The sequence below is a fragment of the Aptenodytes patagonicus genome, chromosome 6, assembly GCF_965638725.1.
Source record: "Aptenodytes patagonicus chromosome 6, bAptPat1.pri.cur, whole genome shotgun sequence".
NCBI lineage: Eukaryota > Metazoa > Chordata > Aves > Sphenisciformes > Spheniscidae > Aptenodytes > Aptenodytes patagonicus.
The window spans coordinates 69,137,355-69,155,843 of NC_134954.1; the positions used below are offsets into that span (position 1 = coordinate 69,137,355).

Consider the following 18,489-nt stretch of genomic DNA (forward strand, 5'->3'; position numbering starts at 1 on the left):
TAACTTTTAGCAAGGAGAATGGGTAGCTACTGTTTAGATTTCATTTTGATAATTTTCATAATACTGTGTATTACATTAAAAACCCAACTCCAGACATATAAAAGGCCACTCTTCTGTTCAAGACACTGAAACAATGAGTAGTGCTAAGCAGCCGAGCAGCTTGCTTTAAGAAGAGAGCATATGTGAAGACAAGGTGCTTCATGTGTTGCAGTTTTCTCTTGTAGATGAGGCTTGATTTGTGTGTGAGCATGGGAATCTGCTGTGATTCAGAGTCGAGCCTAAAAATGTAAACACATCGTTATGGTACGGGCTATAGTTCATTTCCTGCAAGGTGACTGCATGCAGTTTTAGGATGGACCCAAATTTATTACCTCCGTTGGTTTGTGTGTGTCTGCTCGTTGCTCTTTGCAGCTACGGTTCTTGGAAAAACCTTTAGTTTCCCTGAGATTCTTAAATTATTTCAGAATCAGAAGAAAATTGCAGTTATAGATTTCGGGGTTTTCTGCTGGATCCGGCCCCCCCCCCCTTCTTTTCACTTTGGTTCAAGATATACATGTTTTCTTTGCTATGGTATTTCTAAGAGGCTGCGGTAGATGGAATGTTATTAATGAACACGTTTAATAAGTACATTAATGAGTGTATTTATGTATAGGACTGCTCATCTGCATACATTACATGTTCTGGGGCTTTATCCAGAAATGCAGTTTTCCTTCTGGAAATAAAGTAGAAAGATTTTTAAACAAGGAGTTTGTTTTTGAAGTGGATTAAATTGCTAACAAATTTCATTTGAGTTCAGTGACAGCAGAATCAGGTTCAGTATTGTAATCCTTCGTATCAAATGGGTAACTTCCTTTTAGGGTTTATCTAGTGCTCCTTGTAGTCTTTCAAAGAAAGACTTAGGGAGAGTTTTTAATTCATACTAATTTTCTTTTTTGAAAGAAATTGGAATTTTCATCATGAAAAATTCATATATACTGCACTAATGAAGAAGCGTATGCATCAGATTTATCTAGACATAATTTTTTGTATGGTTTCTCTCTGTTAACACTACCTCCTTTTTTTTCCTCTAGTGCAGTCTTTTTGAACTGGATTCTTTCAGAATGGAATCACTGCTTCACAGAAGCTTAGGCCCTTGTACAAGCTGGTGGTTTGTTTGTTTGGTTTTTTTTTTAACATTTTTAATCTATCTTAATATTTTTCATATCGTATAGCAACACATAATAGCTTTCAGTAAAATACTTACGATGTCTTTTTAAATCCCCAAATAACACTTGACGTGTCAGGATTATATATAAGCATAACCTTTTTTTTCCGAATGTGTCTGGAAATCACAACGAGCCTGATGGACACTTATTTTTCACAGGCTGCTGTTGTAACCCCCCTAAGGCAATCAGAAGAGAACTTGCAATACAATATGTAATGTGAATAATTTTGGATAAATTTCTTCCTCATTTCTCTGAGATGCCTGTAAAAGAGGCTGGCTTCTAGAGATTCTCATCACCTGCTTTCTGCAATCCCAGCCCATTTACTGTGTCCTGTAAGGGGCACCTGAAATCACTGCTCACATTTGAGAGTATTGCTAAAAAGGTTACAGTGATTTTTTTTTTTTTTTCCCAGTGATTTTTTTTTTTTTCTGGCGGTCAGCCTTGTACTCCTATATTGGAATGGAAAGGTAGAGAAGGGACAGGGTTCACTGCTTGCATACCTTTTTGTTTGTTTGTTTAGTACTTTTAAGATTCAAATTTATAGTTCTAAATGACGGTTAACTACAAGAAGAACTTACTTAAATATAAAACTTTATTTTTCAACTCTTGACACTTTCAAATCAAGGTCATATCCACATTTAAAGTGCGTATCATAGCTTAAGGAGCAGTTACAGCCTGCATAGAGATATTTGGCCTGTTTAATGCAGGAAATTAGACTGGATGTGTATAGTGACATACTTAAACGGTGTCAGTATTTATTAGAGAAAATAAAATTTAAAAAGTTTGCAGGAAAACAGGTATCTGTTCATTTGTTCAGAAAGTAATAAAACAGTAGTAAACAATTTTTGAAAGGGTTTTGAATTTACAGGAACTTCTCTGTATTGAAATGGAAACACGTTAAGCAGCTTCTGGTGGGTTTGTTTGAAGAGATGTTAAGGTATAGGCTTGGGTGAGAGTACACTTAGAAAAGTATGTATGTACAAAAGCAGAAAGAATTATACTGCTGCACTGAAACTTCATTCCTAATGAACCTGTGTTTGTAGAATAATATGTTTATTTTTAGCTCTGAGAGCAACTCCTGATTCTTCTCTGATGACAAATGGTATGTGAGAGAAAAAAGCTGGCAGCTCACGGGAGAAGAAAAAAGGGAAAGTCGGTACTTTTGACTTCTTTCCCTCTATAGGTTGTTTTGCATTAATAAACAGTGATATTTAATACAACAAATATGTAAAGTGAGGAAAATGAACAGTGTTCTTCCTGTGTTTCAGTGTCTGCATGTCATTTTGAATGCGTAAAGCATCCACTGAAACACCACTAAAATTGAAGCCTTTGTTCTGTACGAAATCACTGATAATGTTAAGGTTCAGTTTTGCGGTGAAGTGTGCACGGTATGTCTAGCACGCGTTAGGGTGCTAAGAAATAAAAAAAACCCTATGCAGGTAAATGTTGAGTAGATTCACTGGAGCTGGTACGTGGCTGTTTACCTGGCACTTGCATACCTGAGAGGCCTTGTGATGTTTCTTCTCAAGTTATGCACCTTACACTTACGGAGGGTCAGAGTCCTGCTGCCTCTAATCTGAAGATCTTCCCTTGCCTGGAGCGCTGCCGCTGTCGTGTTTCGGGGTCTTGATGGTTCCCTGCTCCCCCCTTTCCCGGTGTCCAAGGGTGGGCTCTGCCACTGTACCCGCCAGGCGTCACCCGTTCCAGCAAGAGGCTTTCTTAAGGCACAGTGGCTCTTTGGTTGTTTTACTGGAAAAAGGTTGGGTTTGGTTGTTTTTTTTTTTTTTTTTTTTTGTAGCCCGAGGTACCACTTCAACAATTTCTAATTATTCTTTCCCTTCTTGTCTAACAAGGTTCTGTTCTGTGCTTAATTGGGTGTGATTCGATATTACATAGACTCTCCATGGTGAGCTTCATGGATAGGCACTTTCTTTAAAAAATTGTCTGTGTCTTCTTGTGGCAGGTCCCTGCTCATATTTCATCTCATATTCATCTTCTTTGTGGCTGTGCAGTAATTTGGGTCTCATAGCCGTAGTTTGCAAGGGGAATTGTTTAGAAAAGTTGCTGGCTGAATGTAGCGCTGCTTTGATTACCTGGAAGACAAACTGGCATTAGAATAAGACTGTTTCACTCAGCCTAGTGCTGATGCGAGTACAAGTTTTGTTAGAGATGCAATAATTTCTTGGGAATTCAAATCTCTAATAGTAATTGGCCTAACCCAGAAATAGAGGAGGAGAAAACCTCCTTTTTTTCTTTCTTTTATTGGTATAAGATAGTCAATCTTATACCAGTTCCCTCATGGTTTAAATGCTTCTGATACCCCAGTGGGGGTTGCAGTTGATACCCCAGGTATCAATCTTGCTAGCAAGCAAGAGAAACACTAACGAGTTGACCATCAGTTCCTCCCACCCAAGTGATTCCAGTATTGCCCTTCCTGAGTATATGCTAGCATTCTTTCAGTCCTGGGAGATGTGACGTCTGTCACCTATTCCCATGGGGTCCAGGGACTATCAAGTGTTGAAACTGTGGCAGCCACTTCAGTGAGTACTGACAACATAGATCTGAGTTTGGAGGGTCCTTGTGGCTTTGGCAAGATGACCTTCTCCCAAGGTGGTCTTGGCAAAGGAGTCTACAGCTTTTCCTGTATGGTCTAGTGTAGTTATGAACCTGCCTTTTTCACTCATACCGACAGCTCGTTCATCTGAAGGTAGGTTATGCATTGATATTTCAATGTTGCTTTTCATCTGCTGAAGGTGTATGCACATCACGGTGATCTGCACGGTAAAGCTGCCTTTTTGTGTGTATAGGTGCCATCTATGCCCATGGAGGCATCAGGACCAGCCAGATCAGTCGTATGTACGAGAGGACGAGAGGAAATGGCCTCAAGTTGTGCCAGGGGAGGTTTAGATTGGACATGAGGAAAAATGTCTTTACTGGAAGAGTGGTTAAACATTGGAACAGGCTGCCCAGGGAAGTGGTTGAGTCACCATCCCTGGAGGTATTTAAAAGACGTGTAGATGAGGCGCTTAGGGACATGGTTTAGTGGGCATGGTGGTGTTGGGTTGACAGTTGGACTCGATGATCTTAGGGGTCTTTTCCAACCTTAATGAGTCTCTGATTCTATGTATTCTGGACCCACAGGCTTGGCAATGTCTTACATCACTAACACCACTGTTAAAATAAAGTGGTAGTCTAAAAGCAGTTTTTTAAGTTCTTCCCAAATAAATTCTGTAAGATAAAAAATATATGGTTTATAATAATGTGTCTACATATTTTGTATGAGATGATGCATGGCTGTATCTTCCTGCTAAATGCTGCATATCGTGTAAGCGTGACTTGTGCTTTTTCTTATTGATTATTCTAAAATACAAATTTACAATTGATTCTGAAGTCTTGGATGCTGCTGAAAACCTCTGCTAGGAATAGATTTACATAGGTGATATTCATTGTTACTTCCAGTGTGTGGAAATATACTGAAACGCTATTTTTAGATGTTTTACATGGCAGTCAAGCTTTTTGCTCACCCTCTCACCTGTACTTTTTATTTCTTGCAATTTGGAGAGTTTTGGATTAAAATAAGGAGAAAATTAGGTACAACATAATCAATTTACCCTTAGCTTTCACAGACCCTTATTACAATTGCTAATTTATCAGTGGGTAGTTTTATCAGTAGGTAGGCGCCTTTCTTTTGTAATGGATATTGAGGATAATTTTAAATGCAACTTCTAAGCTTAGCCAATTTACACAGTACTTTGGGAGATGAGTCGCTCATGTGTAAAGAACTATGTGCATTTGAGGGGTGTTCCTATAGCTGTCTTGTGTGGTTTTTTGAATGTTTGTCATAATAATCGTTGATTTCTTTAGCAAGGTGTTTACCCCTAAGTAAGTATTGCAGTTGGAAACAGGCAAACTTTTGAAAATCGCTTGAAACTCTTTGGTTAGAAATAAGCCTGGAGAGTCGAGCAATCTTTCTCAATTCATAATTCGTATCGTGTTTGTCAGAATGGCTAGGGGTCCAGGAAAAACTGTTTGGGTTTTACGTTCTGCTGTAAGCTGTTTCCATGCTTCTGGGTTTTGGGTTCTTTGGTTTTGTTCCCCCCCGAAGTGATCTTCAATGAAACAGAAGCTGCATTTTCTTGTCTCCTGTCCTTCCTTTCTACCTCTGTATTTTTGCTTGCTTGTTTTTTTAAGACATTAATATCACTAGCATCAGAACAGAAAATGTGAGAGCTACTAAATAGGATTACATTAAAATGATGATTTAATTGGCCTCTTACACACGATTAGAAGATTGTCTTATTTTGCTGAACAACAGTTTACGGAGGTCCTTGGCAAGAGAATGCCAAGTTGCTTTTGACATTCGTTAACACTGAGTCCAAATCACTGCTAATTTTGTCTAGCAGGAAAAGTAACAAATAGAGAAGAGTAGAGCCTGTGATTTTTAAGCATATTTATATTTGCAAATGTGCATTTTCCTGTAAGTCAGGGGAAATTCTTTCCACAGGACAAATAATTCTCTGTTTTTTTTCCTTTGTCTTAGACATGGAATGATCCTACGAAACAATTGCTGGCACGGCAAAATCCCAATCTTGAAAGTAGGACAGGAGACATTTTCCACTTTCTACAGATCAATCTTTTTGTATAACTCAAAGCAATTGCAGTCCTTTAAAAAAAGACTCATGTACGGAAGAAAAATTACATAGTAAATGGAGTTCTAACTCTAGTAGTAACCCAATTCCCCGCTAGTTTTACCACATAAGGAAAAAAATAATATAGGCAAAATTATGACCCAGCTCTTGTGCTGCCTCTGCCAAATATTGTCTGGTAGACTAATTTTTAAAGAAACGCCCAGGGCTTGCAATATATTTACTTTTGCCATTTAAATTATAATTTTATTTTAGATTTGTTTGTGTAATCAGATGTATTGGATTACTGCTACTGTCAAGTCCTGTGCTTAGTTCAGATTCCCATCTTTCTGAAGGAAGAAAATGCTAGAGGAGGCTAAAATAGTTCAAATAATGTGGAATACAAGCCTGAGAATGGATGCAGATTTTAATATTGAAAGTGTTTACAGTAGCAGTCCCAAATACTTTCGGCGAGCAAGAATGTATCAGACTTAGGAAGCTATCAACAATGGAGATTTTATTTACAGCCATTTCACTGCAGAAGCTGGTAATCTCTCTAAGTGTAAATCCACAAAGAGAACTTCGCCCAGCACCGATTTGTCCTGAAGGTTGACCCAATTTTTATCTGAATTCTGAAACACATGGAAAATGAAGGCTAAAGTCTAGTAAACATCCATCTATGTGTATCCTTCTACAAAAGCCTTTATGCGTTAGTCGACTCGTTCATTAATTCACCTAATTTGGAAAAGTGAAGTATTTGGGGAAAAAAAATAGGCAGTAAAATATATTAACCTGCAAAAGTCTGACAAGTTTGTCTTGTCTAGTATAAAAAAATGTGTTTTTCTATGTCTTTTTAAAAAGATAAAGTTTTAGCTTACTCTAACCACCACAGACTCCAGTGGACAAAATGCAAGTCCAGTATGGGCAATTGGAATGGAAAACTTTGGGCAGCCTCCTGTTGACTATTGTGTTTTTAAAATACTCCTGTTAGCCCCATCTTGGCACCCTGTGAGTTGTTCTCAGTCCTTCACCTGAAACAGTGTTTTATACTCCTTGCTTGCAGCTTACAGTTGTGCCCAGTATGACTAAATATATATGTTTTACTTTGCTATTAATAATGAGATGCAGCTTTAAAACAAAACTAGCCAGTGAACATCACTAACTGATTTAGTAACATCTGTTGTATAGACTCTGTCTACTCTTTCTTTAATCAAATGGAAATTAGTCCATAGTGTGTTTATCAAATTTTAAGTTATTTAACTTAATACAGTTAAATAAAAATATGTTTTTTTTTTTTTTAATGGTACACATAACTGTTAAGAATGACAGAAACAGCATTTTTTGTAATTGCAGTTTTTGGCTATTTACAGGTACTTCCTGCTTGTTTCAGAGAGGAGTATGTGTAAGGCTTTAAGAGGGGGTTGAAAGCCAGTGTGATGAATAGATAAAAGAAAAAGAAGTCAAGACACCAAGCTGAGTGGTGTGGTCGACACGCCAGAGGGACGGGATGCCATCCAGAGGGACCTGGACAAGCTGGAGAAGTGGGCCTGTGTGAACCTCATGAGGTTTAACAAGGCCAAGTGCAAGGTCCTGCACCTGGGTTGGGGCAACCCCCGCTATCAACACAGGCTGGGGGATGAAGGGATTGAGAGCAGCCCTGCCGAGAAGGACTTGGGGGGACTGGTGGAGGAAAAGCTGGACAGGAGCCAGCAATGGGCGCTCGCAGCCCAGAAGGCCAGTCGTATCCTGGGCTGCATCAAAAGCAGCATGGCCAGCAGGTCGAGGGAGGTGATTCTGCCCCTCTACTCTGCTCTGGGGAGACCCCACCTGGAGTACTGCATCCAGCTCTGGAGCCCTCAGCATAAGAAAGACACGGACCTGTTGGAGCGGGTCCAGAGGAGGGTCACAAAAATGATCAGGGGGATGGAACACCTCTGCTATGAAGAAAGGCTGAGAGAGTTGGGGTTGTTCAGCCTGGAGAAGAGAAGGCTTTGGGGAGACCTTCTTGCAGCCTCTCAGTACTTCAAGGGGGCTTCTAAAACAGATGGTGGCAGACTTTTTAGCAGGGCCTGTTGTGACAGGCCAAGGGGGAATGGCTTGAAACTAAAGGGGGGCAGATTCAGACTAGATAGAAGGAAGAACTTTTTTACACTGAGGGTGGTGAAGCACTGGCCCAGGTTGCCCAGAGAGGTGGTGGATGCCCCATCCCTGGCAACATTCCAGGTCAGGCTGGACGGGGCTCTGAGCAACCTGATGTAGTTGAAGATGTCCCTGCCCAGGGCAGGGGGGTTGGACTAGATGACCTTTAGAGGTCCCTTCCAACCCAAACTATTCTATGATTCTAGGTCAAAGATAGATCTAAATGGCTTTTTAATATAGACTTTAGTAACATGGTAAAAATAGGTGTGATCATGAAACCTGAATCTTCATACATTCCTGCAAGACGATCTTAATTCTAGCCTTTCTTAAATGCTGATTATTTGCAACTCTGAAATTGTTATAGTGTCCTATTTTGGATATAATGTAGCGTGTCTGGAGTGTTTCCTCTGTAAGCTTTTCCAAGAAAAAAAAAAGCAGAAAACAATAGAGGAGAAAATGTGGGAGGCATGAAAATGACCCCAGGGAATCAGAAAATAGGAGGGAGGAGATGCAAATGAACAGAGGGCTAGTTAGGAGAAGGAAGAAAATATTGTAGACTGAGAAAAAGGCTGAGCAACCAAGCTGAGAAAACGTGGCAAGTTTCATAAAATGATATGTTATCTTTTGGGAGAAATCAACTAATTTAGTATGGGAAAGAATTAGAGGCAGAGGATGGAAAGGGTTTGAGCATTGAGGAAAAGGTAGCGAGGAGCAGATGTGCACCAGGTGATTAAACCGAAGAGCAGGAAGAGAAGGCAGAACTGAATAAAGAAGAGAGAATTATTTTGAAATGGGGAGAAAGCCGCCTCGCTGTAGGACTTACAAGAGATGAACCACAACTTGAGATCTGATGTCAGCTGGCGTGAGCTTGGTAGACTAAGCCTCCTGGTGGGAAGTAGAAGCAAAATAAAAAAGTTGAGGACAATGTAGAATATCTTGTGTGATTCATAGCTGTCTGATCCTACTTTGAGCAGAAGGTTGAACTAGAGACCTCCTGAGGTAGGGACCTGCCAACCTGGATTATCCTATGAATGATGAATGAGCAGACCTGGTGACTGTACTCATAGAAAAGAGCGGTCAGAGCAGGTAAGCAGTCCTCAGAGCAATGCGAATAATTGTGTGATGGGAAAGGATGTGTCTCAAATGAAGCTGATCTTGAGAGAAACTAAGCCATGAATGTGGAGGTATGGGCTGTGTAGCCATGTGAATTCACTGTGGTTCACTGACCACGTCGCAGAAGCAGAGCTTAGGGAGGAAACGTACCTTTGGTTTTTTTTCCTCTCATGCCCATCCTCTTCTTCAGTAAATCTGCACCTTAATGATATTAAGGAGACATAAAATAGAAAATTGTTTTTAAAATCAAGTTGAAAATGCCTGTTTCAGTGAATAAGATTGTTGAAACAGGGCTGCAAAACTGATGAGGACACTACAATCACAAGGCAAAATAGGCCCTCACCCTGTAAGCTGAAGTTGGTGAGAATAAATGTGGGGGTTAGGAGTGAGCTGAAGGAAACTGGGTGACAGAGGAGTTGGTCAAAGTTTGAGCATCAATGGAAGCTGTGTAGAAAGAAGAATGTAGTTGCCTTCAGTACTCAGAAGAGGAGAAATGAGGGAAGTAGTGGAAGAAATTGGAAATCTCAAGAGCGGAGGCAGAGAAGTTCAACATTTCCAACACTGTTTGATCCATAGCAGTGAGTGTGAGAGAAGGAGAGAGCTCTACAGGAGGCAGTAGAGCCCCATCCTTCAAATAGTCACTGTGACAATCGGTGGTGGAGTAAGAGATAAAGGGACTGTAGGTGGCCCTGGGGTTTTTAGTGATGGAGTAGGTGTTCCTAAAGCAACATGGTAGTAAGAGAGGATAGGTGGGACTTGAGGGGGGGTCTCTGTAAGAAAGGTGTAGAAGGAGGTGGAGAACCAGAATTTGGGCACCGGTGAGGAGGAGGTGGTCACTTCACTGTATATTGATAATTTTGATAACTGCGTTCTGTGGGTCAGGGAGAGAAAAACCTGGCTGATGCTATCTGCAGCATAGGAGAACCTGGGAGATTTTGGGTTTGTAAAAGTGTTTCACCCAGGTTTGACATGGGTGTGAATTTCATTCTGTCTGATTCACTTTAGTAGTAGTTTTGGCATATTTTCTGTGCTCAGGTGTTTAACTTTTTAATTCAGACCTACCACTGCTGAATGCACGAGTAGCAACTGTTCCTTTGGTAGAACTGGCAAAGAGAAAATTCTTTCAGGAAGATGTGTCCTTTCAGTGTGGGAAGGGTTGTTAATCAGGGACCCACCAGGAAAAATGATTCTGGATCCGTGTGGGCTGCACCATCAGAGAAATCAGAGAACACTTTTAAGTTACTAGTAGCATGTTGAAGCTCTGAAATATGAAATTAACTGATAATTTTCATAGGTCACGCTCTTTCCCATAAACCAAACTCATCTGCTCTCCTGGGGGAAGACGGAACAACTGGGCTGACTTCTCATTATCTCTTCCTATGGCGTATCCTTATTGAATTACTGCCAGGTAGAGGCAGCAGATGCTCATCAAGCCACTGCAGGACTCCTCTGTTAATTGAACTGTAATGGGGATGACAGCAGGGAAGGTCAGGATGATGGGACCAGTGATGTAACGTGAACTCTGATAAGAACAACCTGCACGGGCAATTGACCTTGCTTAAATAATATTATACTGAGGGCTTTTATCGGTTGATATCATTATGATTATTTTTTCGTATCAATACTGCAATAGTGTCAGGGACCCCTGTGTGAATCATATTATATTGTGTTCAGGGCAAATATATTTCTCACCCTAAAGAGATTAGACTTTCCAATGTGATAAAATACAGTGAGTGACTATAACCAGCTACGGGGGAAAAGAAATGGGAATGAAAAAGGTGACAATGACAAAATTTTTAAACAGCTATATAGCTTTACTCAACTGGTTGCTCCCACTGCTTTAAAGGGTAGTATCATTCTTTCTAACTGCCCTTACGGCAATTTGGTATTTTTGTTGTCGTCATGCATAGTTAATCTTGGGGTGAAAACAAGTCCACTTTTAAACAAATGTGTAGATGTTATTAATGGTTTTTGATATGAAAAACATATCCGTACACCTGGTTCTGTAGCTCTTGCAAAGTGCTTGGGAATGCCTTGGTTTCAGGCATGCATCCTAATGCCGGGTTCTGAGCCAGAGCGTGTCTGGTGTTTCTTCCACTCCGGAGGAAGCGATGCGATGCGATGTGATGATGTGAGCTCTCGGCTGCTGTGCGCGTCTTCTGCGGAGGCACATTTTTCCTGGGTACTGCTGCTACAGGGGGGGAAATGAAGACTGTGAAGCCTTTCCCTGAAGACCCTTGCACAGTGGCATGAGTTTGGTATAAGCAGTAGCTTGCGAATTTCTGAAAATAAATGCCACCTAAAAACAAAACGCTACTTTTCGTTACAACCGTGCATTATTACACTCTGTTATTCTTGGTGTGTTGGAGTAAGTCTGTATGGCAAGTAGCAGAAGCTGGATTCAGAGAGCAGCGTGTGCCCGTTGGCATCTGTGCGTGTGCTCAGAAGCAGTATTTAGAAGCAGAAGCAGAGTTCTTTATCCCAATGTCATGCTTTTTTTTTTTTTTAAATGTAATTTTTTTTCTTAACCCTTTTACTACACTGTCTGCCTGGGCCAGTTGGCATCAATGACTGGGGCATCTGTTGCAAAGTGGATGGAAGGAAAACAAACGAATCAATAGTAAGGCATCACAAAATATATTTATTTTGGTAATTCTATAATTATGTAAAGTACATATTCTTACATGGGACCTGGCATATATGGGTTTTTTTTCTGTAGAAATGTTGAAGCCTTGGTTGTAGGAGACTTCATCGCAACATTTCCGTGGTGATGGTTGATAGGAAATGAAGAACTACAGTGTCAGTGTTTTATTAAGAGTGCTCTTCTTGTAGAGGCTGCGTGGTTTTGGAGCGGTATAGTGTTTGCATTACACTGTGCTCCGTATTTTCTCCTTTCCTATGTGTTCGTACTTTGGTGCATTGAGGTAAACAGCTGATGACAGAGGATGCATTGGAATAAATGTTTATTTCAGCGCTTGGGAAATGAGTTTTTTGAAGTGGAATTTATCTTGTGGATGTGTGTGTGTCTCTTCATATTAGCTCATTTGGGTGTAGACTAGAGCTAGGTAGTGCAAATGGCAAAATAGTAACAACTACATACAAATAGAGGTACAAATATTGTGGAAAAGAAATCATTCTTAATGTAAGTGTTGCAGCAGAAAGAAAACTTTATACATTCAAGAAGTATCGAAGTTGGCCTCTGCATATTTGTGTGTACAAGAGCGGGGTTATTTTAGCCATAGTCACCAATATTTAGAGGTTCAAAACTGAACCCCACATGTTCTCCACTGAATAACAAGTTAAAACTGTAACATTTTCCTGCCTATCTGTAGTTAATTTGTTTGGTCAGATGCGTGGGTGCATGCACACACTTGGTTGCTCTGGTTGTTCCATAGAAGTGTAGAATATAACAATTTAAATTGGAGATAAGCTTCAGATACTCCAGTCCCGTGGCATGGAAGCAGATGGTTCTTCCCCTGCTAAGCAGAGCCTAAGTCTTTGCTGAGCTCATATGCTTGGTGGTACTTGATCATATTATTTTGACCTTGTGTTTAAGATTGATAAACTCTGTGTGTTGTCCGTGTTCCAGTGAGGAGAAAAAAAAACCTGACCTACAGCCCGCGATGCTGTATTAATGTCAAATAATAGAAAGTAATATCAGAATGCAGAAGAAAATCACTGCAGTAAAGCCATTTAATTTCTGTGAACTGAAAGCACTTTAATGGGAATGCTAGGAAAATCTGCCGTTGTTCCCGCAGCAGAGGTTATGAGGTAATTTTTTCTTTTTTGAAAACTCTGCTGCCTTGTAATTGGTGACTTTGAAGCTTTCTGTTGTTTTCCGTGTGAACGGTCATGCTGCTAAAGTAGGGAGTTTGCTCTCTACTCATTTCCAGGTTTGCCTCTTAAAGGACAATAATTTCAAGTACTAGTTTTCAAATGGTATTATACTGCTGAATGTGCATTTTATGCAGTGTTTTACCAGTGAAGTGAGAGTAATCCTCTTTGAACAACAACTTGCAATAGCATTTACTGAAATAGTGTTGGAAATAGTGCCAGCTCCCTTTCCCTTTGTCTGCTTAATTGCAATTTAACAGTAATTCAAGATCTATGCAACTGTGACAGCAATTCTTAGATATAGCTGAGTTTGAAAGGACCTTTAGTTCATCCAGTGCCAATGATAAAAGCTGCAGCAGAATAGTATGTTGATAATGGACTCAAACTTTTCTCTAACCATTGAAAAATAAACAAAAAGAAACTTTTTTTTTCCCCCTCAAAGCTATAAAGTTTTGCTGTTACGGAAAGGATGTGCTATAGTGTGAAAACATCACTGAGCTTATTCTGGGCTGTGTTCTGCTGTGCTGAACACAGGTGTAGGTATACATAGGTTATATACATAACCTACATAAACCCCCCCAAACTTAGGTAGATTCAGGGTGTGCCTCCATAAGTTTATAAGAGGGCTGCCAGATACAAAGATCTTCTGACTCGGGAGGTGTGGAAGCCGCAACTTGTTGGAGGCTGGGAAGGTATAGTGAGAAGTATTATTTATGGACGCTCTGGTCTTAATACTGCACCCTGGGCATTTGGCATCGTTCTCCTGTTGGAGGCAGGATCTGGGACTTTGTGGATGTTTGCTTGGGGCTGCTACAGCCTTTCTTGTATTTAATTAAATAAAAGAAAGTGCACAAGCAGTGTGAAAAGGTTACTTAAAAGTTATTGGACGCTTTCTATGTTCTGCTGCTCAGAAAAAAAATCAATGCCTGAGTTCACAAGGGAAACCTATTGACAGTCTTGAGCATTTTGATCTTAATTGCTCTGTACTTGTTCCTGCTGCGAGGAGTATGATAGCAGCCTGAAGAACATTTGTGAAGGTAAATTAGCCTATTTTGAGTGTTAAGACACAACACCGAGAGCACCAAAAGGTCCATGGCAGTTAAATACCATTGCAAAGTCCAAGACTTGGATAACATTTGGGCACTCACGTATTGAGTCACACACTGAATGATTTTTGTAGAAGGAAGTGTTGGAGTGCTCCTTGGTTGTTGACTGTCCTGGTTTTGGCAGGGATAGAGTTAATTTCCTTTCTAGTAGCTGGTACAGTGTTTTGGATTTAGGATGAGAGCAAAGTTGATAACACACCGATGTTTTAGTTGTTGCTAGGTAATGCTTACACTAGCCAAGGACTTTTCAGCTTCCCGTGCTCTACCGACTGAGAAGGCTGGAGGGGCACAAGAAGCTGGGAGGGGGCACAGCCAAACTGGCCAAAGGGACATTCCATACCATGGGACGTCATGCTCAGTACCTAAACTGGGGAAAGCTGGCCGGGGGGGCCGCTGCTCGGGGACTGGCTGGGCATCGGTTGACGGGTGGTGAGCAATTGCACTGTGCATCACTTGTTTTGTGTATTATTATTATTATTATTATTATTATTATTATTATCATATTATTATTATAATTTTATTTCAATTATTAAACTGTTTTTATCTCAACCCATGAGTTTTTCTAACTTGTGCTCTTCCAATTCTCTCCCCCATCCCACCGGGTGGGGGGGAGTGAGTGAGCGGCTGCGTGGTGCTTAGTTGCCGACTGAGATTAAACCACAACATTGACCATTGTTCATCCTCCACTCAACAGCCATGGGGGGGCTGTAGGGGAAAAAAAAAAGGAATCGTCCTGATACTCCTCAAATGCACAGTGCCTTTGACAAACTTTTGAATCCTTGACTTTGAAGTCTCCCTGCTCTTCTGGCAGAGTGGAAGCCATACATGTTTATGTACAAATGAAGCAAGTTTTGCTTCAACTACATTTAACTGATCTTCTGAACTGGGTTCCTCAGAAAAGTCTGAAATCACGTAAATTTTTTATTATTGAAAGTCGAGTGTGTTCCCATAGAGTCCATTGGAAATACTTGGAGTGAAGGAGATGTAACAGCAGTGTCGTTTCACAGAACAGTTCTGCTCTATCACTGTTTTAATTAAAGTCGATCTACTGATGGAAAGTCTGTTCTCTGGTGTTTTCTTTAATGTAGTCATAATGCATCAGTTTGAGCTCCCTTGCTGGAACATCTTTCATTATAATCCACTTAGCTAAGTTTATAATTAAACTTCTAAATTCAAACCTGCTTTTGTTACGTCTTTAGGATGTATGAAAACTGAACCAGGAAAACTTAGGATTCATGGTTTTTACTCCAAACGAATCGATGTAAGTTAAGAAGCAATTCATTGGCAGTACAGTTATTTCATATTCTTGCTCTTAATCCCCAGGATCTTCCATAGCTTTGGGACAAGAAGTGAATATGATTGAATGGAAGAAAAAAGATTAAATAGTTAATAGATTCTTACAATTTGACTGTAGAGATCACCAAAATTCCTGAAGTTTCAAATATAACTGGTGAAGATGGTGACTACCTACTCGGCTTTCCAGCAACGGAGTGTTGAGGGAGGTTGTTAAGGTTTATGCATGAAAATGGACCAGGGTGAATTTGTGCTCAGCTTTGTCGATCTGGAGGTTGTGCAGGCTTACTCTCAGCCCAAAGCAGGCTGGTTTAGACCGTCTGCTGGTTGCTTGGAGTTATCTTCCGTATGCAGATGTGTTAACACCAGATGTTCTTTCAGGCATTATTTACCCTTACAGCTATTGTAGCAAATTAGCAAAGAATTGTGGATCTTAATGTTTTGATTCCTGATGAATGACCGCTTAGGACAAGAATACTGTCAGGCGATTGTCAACATGATGTATAAATTTAGCTCAGTCACGCTGTATGTTTTTATCCAGGATTTTCTAAAATGCTCCTGGAAGAAGAGTATTTACTCTTAACTGAGGTTTGGAGATGAAGAAGCAGAGGTATAGAAAACCAAGCTACTGTTCTCATATATGCAAAGTCACTCTGATGAAATCAAGGGGAGCGCTTGCAGAATCGAGTATTAGTGTCAGAGCGTGACCTTAAGTGACTTTTTGCACAGGAGGTCTCTGACACAGCTGGAAGTGGAATGAATTTAGGGTGCCCCTACTTTAACCAGAAGACTGTCTTGCTCCAAACGTGTAAGTGGAAAAATGTATAGTGTTTGTTTTCCATATGGAAGTAAAGGCAATTTAGTGTCACTATGTTCATTAAATAAAAAATTGGGCAGTATGCATGTACACCCCTGCCATGGGCACATCTGCACGTATATCTGAAGGTCTGCACCTAGTTTGATGTATGTGACTGTGCAAACGCTTTCATTTTGTTAAACTAGGTACCTGTAGCACTAGCATTAGTGGTTTTTTTGAAATATCTCCCTCAGGGATGGCCTGCAGTGCATGTCCATGGTGATCAGCCTTTGCTGCTACAGGCCAGGCATTCTGCTGGCTTAGGACAGAACAGAATTAGCTTTTTGGATAACAGCTTTCTGAGAAGGCAAGGCAGATTTTACTGGTATCTGAGTATGCTATAAACATCCAGATTATCTTGGAATATTACAAGCAATGGGTTTGTGCTGTGTGTAGTAGGCAAACAGTTGCATAATTACCGCTTACATTTTTGTTAAGGAAATTTATTCATGATTAATGGTGCTTATCTTTGTGCTAGACACCTGCCAAACGATTTATAGCCACGCATATGATCTGCAATTGCTTTTTTTTTTTGTTGCTATTTAAAGTGTTTGGGATTATTCTAATTGCATCATGTATTTTAAATGGAGAGTGCTACCCAGGTGTCCTTGCCAGCGTTCCCTTCTCATACAAAAAAAGTAGGTCAGATTTACCCGTGACGGGGAAGGTCACAACTCCCGGTGAACTCAGGGGGAATTTAATTGATGTATGACAAGGCTGAAATCATGTCTCAGGTTTAGATCAGTTTAAGTTGATCTTTTTCTAAGTTCAGTAATAAATACTGTGTAAATCCACGTTGGAGCAGAGCCAGACTGAGCTTTCCTAAACCACAGAAATGGTGCAGAATGACTAGAGAAACCTCTCGTCCTGTGGAAACTTGCAGAAAGAGCAACTGGTCCCTTCTCTACCAGTGCAATACATGTAGAGTGGGCAATTAAAACGGGACCGTCAATCTTTTGCCTTTCAGTGTCGGATGCTTTTGAGGACTCTAATGTGTCTTGGACTAGCACAGTGCCTGTCACTTGGAAACATCTGCCTCTGACTGCACATCTGTAGCTTGTGGTTGTCGGAGCAGTGGCTGGAAAACGGGAAAAGCTTCCCAAAGGCTTTTTCCCCTCCCTAGCTAAGCAGGATTAGACTGGGATTTGGCTGCTGGTTATTTCATTGACGTTGAAAATGAAATTAAATTTTGAACACTTCAGAAATAAGATATTTATTTGTCAGCTGTATGCATATTTATTTATTTATAACATTTTGACACTATACTTGAATGTCATGTTTTCAGCAGAAATGTAGGTTTCTAAATTAAGTCTGTTACTCAAAACTAGTTTTATTCAATCCTGTCATTAAGAGAATTAGCAGTGGATTAGATAATGTAAATGCATTGTTATGATCATTAGAAAACTTGCACGTGGCTGTTTCAAGACTGCCTGTATATTCCCAGCCATTACAGCTAATGTGTGATATCCTTGTTTTTCTGAACAAGATTCCATACAAACCGAACAAAACTAAAAGGATACTTGTGTCTAATCCTTCAAATATACGAAAACAACACCTCATTATTTAATTTCATGAGAATCTGTTAGTGCAGACTATTAATTGGCGAGGCCTGTATTATGAAGGATACTGAATAAATCCAGATAATCAGTTTTGGAAAAGCGAGATATTTTTCAGTGTAAAACACACATCTTGAACGTCTTTAAGCAATTGCATGAATTTAATCATGACTAGTCTCGGTGAATTCAATTTTTAAAATGTAAATTTCATTTTTTTTTTTCCCTCCATTTTTTCCTCTCTATTTGCCAGTTTACAGCTAGCCATGCTGGCACATTTGGGAGCTGAGATATACTGTAACTGAATTTGATGTGAAATGTTGGTGGCCTTCATAATGTAATTTATTCATGTTTCTGTAGATAGCATATGTTGCCTGTGCAATAATTTTTTATCGTATCAGGACAGAACAGCTACTGTTCCAAATTGTGTTATACAAAGCTAGATATACAGACAAATTTTTATTGTGCTTTGCTGTGGTGTAGATCAGTGGACTCTATTGAGCTCGGCTGGGGTGGGTGAGATTAGAATCAGTCTCATGGTGTCTAATTTATTTCTGTTTTTTTCTGACTTAATGTAATCTCTGTTCTTGCTCCATGGGGAGCAGCAGCCAGTTATCTTTGCAGTCCTGCCCAAAGAATGAACATAGGCGAAATTCCTTGTTTTGGGCAGGAGGCTGCTATTCCCAGGGATTTATTGCTGTTTACTGACCCTTTGAATGCTGAGATGAAGGCAGTGTGTTGAGAAAGCAGCTGATGAGCGCTACT

General features: G+C 40.2%; 1 protein-coding gene across 2 annotated transcripts in view; it reads left to right on the top strand.

The window, feature by feature from the left end:
• Positions 1-18,489, top strand: part of THSD7B (thrombospondin type 1 domain containing 7B) — a 346,109-nt gene that overhangs the window by 42,303 nt on the left and 285,317 nt on the right. The gene's annotated exons all lie outside the window — the stretch shown is intronic.